This window comes from Falco punctatus (genome assembly GCF_963210335.1).
Source record: "Falco punctatus genome assembly, chromosome: 1".
NCBI classification, from domain to species: domain Eukaryota; kingdom Metazoa; phylum Chordata; class Aves; order Falconiformes; family Falconidae; genus Falco; species Falco punctatus.
Window position 1 is genome coordinate 74,177,514 of NC_137580.1, and position 4,900 is coordinate 74,182,413.

Sequence of the window (4,900 nt, forward strand, 5' to 3'; positions counted from 1 at the left end):
CTTTATCAAGGACAAAGAACTTGAAATAACACTAAGAGTTATTTAAGAACACGAAAAGGAGACAACTGCTGTAGTCAGCAATCCATGGGCTCAGTTTAAAAATTTTCTGAAGTCAACCAAGCAACTCACATGTATTGCGAGAGACTTGATCAGGCCCTGGTGATCACTAAGAAACACTCCAGAAAGCAGTGACACCTAATGGCAAACGTGCCCTTGGAGGATAGCAAACCAGCATCTACAGCAAGCAAAATTCTCTCTCTTTAGCTGCAGAGTAACTAGCACTGAAACACATTGCAGGGACTGAAATACTATGGCAAATCTGAACACCTCGGGGAGAGTTTAAGATGTAGCACTCACAGAAACAGAGTATGTCATGCATGCTGTGCATTTAAGTAGAACATAGCTACTAATAAATCCTACTGGCTGCTAAGCCACAGCACACTGTATTCCAGGTCTTCATTTGTATGTAAGTTTAAAATAAGCAAGTAACATTGGTGCATTCTAGAGCAGGGAAATCGGAGGATCTGAACACTCATCTGGAGACGCTATAGACACATATCTACTTGTTTTTAATACACCTGTTCTGCTTGCTTGTCCTGCATTTTACAAAACGTAAGTTCGAGTACTGTAATGAACAGTTAGTGACATACACTACATACCTTCTAATGAGGCTTTACCAATAGCACAGCAAATTAAATTCCTATTACCAATGCACAACACGATACAAGCCAAGCTGCATTGTAGTACACCAGCTTACAAGAGGAAATGTGGATATGCGTGCCACCAAGCTAGAAGAAAATCCCTTACCAAAAAAATAAAAATAAAATCTTACATTTTAAGGGCACTACCAATGTCAAAAGAAGTAGTAAACAATAGACCCCATGTTGGAATTGCCCTGGTATTATTATACATGGCACAGAAAAGCTTAAAAGCATGAACCAAAGCTCAGGACCCAGCAATGCTGGGAACTTGTCTAACACAAGGAATGCAGCAGTCCTGGCCTGCAAAGTCTAAGAGCTGAAGGGAACAAGGGAAGAGCAGATCTAATTTCATCTCTTAGCAAAAAAATTATAACGTATATTTTAAAATATACATTAAAAGCATATGTATAAATATATGTAAAAGCACATATAACTATATAACATATATTCTCTGAATTTGCCATTTTAAATAAAAAGAGCCAAGGGCAGTATGCAACTGACTGTATATGACTGAAGCCACTGATAAACGTAAAAAATACTTGAAGTAATCAGGGTGCCTGCACTACTGCTGCACACTGCTGCAATGAATTAGTCTTTTTAAATACTTCAATGCATTTATTCAGGAAAAACTCTTGTACCGTACTATATGACCGCTGCCCTAGGTGATTTTGCTGCACCTAAGACACACATATTTGTATATATGTTTCTACAGGCACAACAGGATATCCACATGCACATACAGATGTATTACTATGCACATGTCAAGGGAAAAAAAATGAGCACAAAGTACAAAATATAAAAGCATGAGACCATCAGCTGTAGAAGAAACAAAGCATACACAAATTGTGCAGTTGACAAGGAATGCCACCTAATCCCTGCTTAATTAAAGCACTGTTCTAAACTCCTGTTTAGGGAGTGAGGAGTGTGGGATGACTGATGTATGAAGAAAATACCAGGCAGCGTGGCTAATCTCAAAGACTTTGGAGCTTTCGAGCTACATAAATCAGAGCGACTTTTTGAATAGCCTCATAAAACACAAAATCATTGCCATTCCACTCACGACTTTCAGATTCTTCCTACAGCATACAGATCATTAGGAAACTTCTAAGCAATCAAGTAATGTGGGGCTGATGAAATTACTCAATCAATGCATGTGCTGAGAGAAGCAGCATAATACAGAACTACAGAGTTTTGACACAGTAACCCTGCCCCTTTCTTTTTTATATAGGGGTAAGGGAAAATCGCAGTGGAGTTGACTCATTTCAACATTTTCACAAGAGTGCTTAATGTAGTCTTTCTGAACTGCCAGTTCCTATTTATAAAAGCAGGGCAGCAGAAACATTCAGACGATAAGCAGCCCTAACAATGTTTAAAATATGATACAGGGAAATGTTTATTTTTAAATGTGTGCATTCACATGCACATAGACCTGCTCTAATGATCAAAAGCAGCAGCTGTAACCATTCAGAAGACAGAAATACAAAAAAGAGTATCACATATAAATAACAGTCTCTGTACCCCTCCCACTGCCATCAAGTCATTAATCTCTGCTCACTAAATTGTAACATTTTTTGTCATTGTTTAAGAGGCAGCTGGTAACATTGATACAGAAAACATCCCTTTTCAGGAAACACATCAAATAATATGCAGGCAAGCAGGACAGTTAGTGCATTGTACTGAAAAAGTACATGCTATCGGAAAAAGGGTACGCACAGGTATCATGTTCTTTCTTATGACAATCTGCCCCTCCCAAACATGGGAGAATATTTTCCACCTGACTATCTTTACACCGTAGAATGAGAAAAAGATAATGCATATATTTTGTTTGTTGCCTAAAGCATCGGTACTACCTCTAGCAGTATTTCTTTTCCCCTGAACTGAGCATTTTGGGGTTTTGTTTGACTGTAAGAATTCTTCTGCAGTTAATTTGTTCACAGAGTACCCTGCCACTGCTTGTGCTAACTCACATAAATAAATACACTTTATTATTTATGTCTAAATATTTTATACTTAAGTTTACTTGCTGCAAGTGCAAAAAAACAAAAGAGGGTCAGAACATGCAGGTCACAAAATACAGTGGTGTTACTAGGGGCCAGATTTTCATTTGCAAGCTGTACAAGTTGGAATATGTAGTTGTCTACCCATTCAGTGTTAAAATAGTTCTAATTTCAGGTCATTTGTTTTCATTGTATTCATTTTAGTAGGTTTAAAGCTCTGTGTAACAATTACCGGTTTGCCATTTTCATGGCAACATAAACCAGTCTATAAAAAAGAGGTAATCCCCTTGTCAACTGTACAAATTGTCTCTCAAGACAAATTCATCGTGTGAGAATCAACTATTTCGGGGTTTTGTTTTGTTGCATTGGGCTTTTTCCTTCTTTTAATGAGGATTTACTGTGTGGCTGCATCTAATCGCTGGCAGCATTATAAAATCCATCAGTGGTCAAATGCGTTGCATCCATCATTTCACAAGTGAAACGAACAAAACTGTCATGAACACGAAGAGAGAAAAGCCATCGTCTCCCTTGATGCTAATGCAAAGACACACAGCTAGCCCAGCAAGGCTCCTTTAGCCAGGAGGATGGGAGCCGGGATCGCAAAGAAACTCTGCAGCTGCTACACAGTCAAATTTTCCCCTTAAACCCTAAGATGCGATCGGTCTGTTACAAGCTCTTAAGAAAGAAGTCTTAAGATGTAACCGTCTCCTAGCGTCACTTTAACAGTCTACAGCTAAGAAAAAATCATAAAAAAAAAAAAAAAAAAAAAGTCATTCTCCCTTTAAAAGGAGGGCGCCGAGCGCTGCCTCCCCGGTGCAATGTTGGATGCGATACAGCCGCACGCTGCCGCCAGGAGTGACCCCCGTGAAGTTGCGGTACCCAAGGGGAGCGGTACCCCCGGCTCGGGGGAGGGAGGGCCACACCGGGGGCTGGCGCATCGGTGTCCTGCAGGAAGGCTCCTGACGGCCGGGCTTTCCAAACGCTCTTCCCGCTCCCCCTTCCACAGAAATCCGCCACGGATCCTCACGACAGGCACCGGCAGACATATTTATAAAGCCAACCCCAGGGAGAGCGGCAGCTGCCCCAAGACCGGGACCAGCACCGCCCCGGGGACCTCCCCACCCCCCCGGCGGGACCCTGCCCCCAAATGCACCTTCCCCGGGGCGGCGCGGCGCGGCGCCGGCCGCTCGCCCCCACGTTTCCCGGCTCCCGCTCCGCCTGCGTGCCGAGCCTGCAGATGGGCGAGCGGCCGCGGGGGAAGCGCCCTGCCCTCCCCTCCCCTCCCTCCGCTCCAGCGCATCCCCGGCCGGCGCAGGGGGGCCGCCCGCCCTCGGGAACAAAACGCCGCTCGGCAGCGGGGCTCGGCGCTACCAGGAAGAAGGAGGGCTGTTGGGCCGCGGATGGCTCCGGATAACGGGGAGCGGTGTGGGGGGGGAACACACGACACCGGGAGACGGGAGGAATCCCGGCGCCCTCTCCCCGGCTGGGAGCGCGGGCAGCGCCGTGCTCGGGCATCACCCGAGCCGCCCCGCCGCGGCCGGGAGGGGGGGCCCGCCGCCGCGGCCAGCTGCCCTCTGCACCCCGGCGGGGAAGGCCGCTGCCCTGCCCCGGGTGCCGCGGCCCGGCAGGCGCCCACCCGGCCACGGGATGGCGGCCCGGGAAGGGGGTGCGGGGCCGCCAGAGCCCCGCGCCCCTGCGGCCGCCCGCGGGAGGGGAAGCGCTCACGTTGCCAAACCACCTGTTCCGCCGCGGGAGAGGGAGGCGGGATGGGGGGGGGTGGGGGGGGGGGGGAGCTTTGCGTGGCTGTCACGATGGTGTCAGGGTCTCCCCCGCCCGAGGGCGAGCCGGGGCAAGGGGATGGCAGGCTGGAGCTGGGGGGCTGCGGGGAGGGACCGGGGAAGTGGCCGAGCCCTGCCCCCCCCCCCCCCAGTCATCAGCCGCGCAATCCCTCAAGGTCTAAAGCACGCACATACCCCGCCGGCAAGAAACCTTTACCAGAGCGGTAGGGGGAAAGCGGACGCCCAAGATCCTGGTGGGAAGCAATTATAAGAGGGGAACAAACAAAACAAAAAGCAAGCGAGCAAGGGATAAAAGAAAGCGGGGGCTGCGGGGGGAGGGGGGAAAGCCTGCCAAGAGAAGGAAGGTTGCAAAGGAGAGCTAGAAAAGTGTCCAGCAGCACCGGCAGACGCAGCACCCCCTTAC

At 48.0% G+C, this 4,900-nt stretch overlaps 1 protein-coding gene across 3 annotated transcripts in view; it reads right to left on the bottom strand.

Moving 5' to 3' along the window:
• GRID2 (glutamate ionotropic receptor delta type subunit 2) overlaps positions 1-4,900 on the bottom strand; it is a 790,688-nt gene that overhangs the window by 726,630 nt on the left and 59,158 nt on the right. The window lies entirely within an intron of this gene.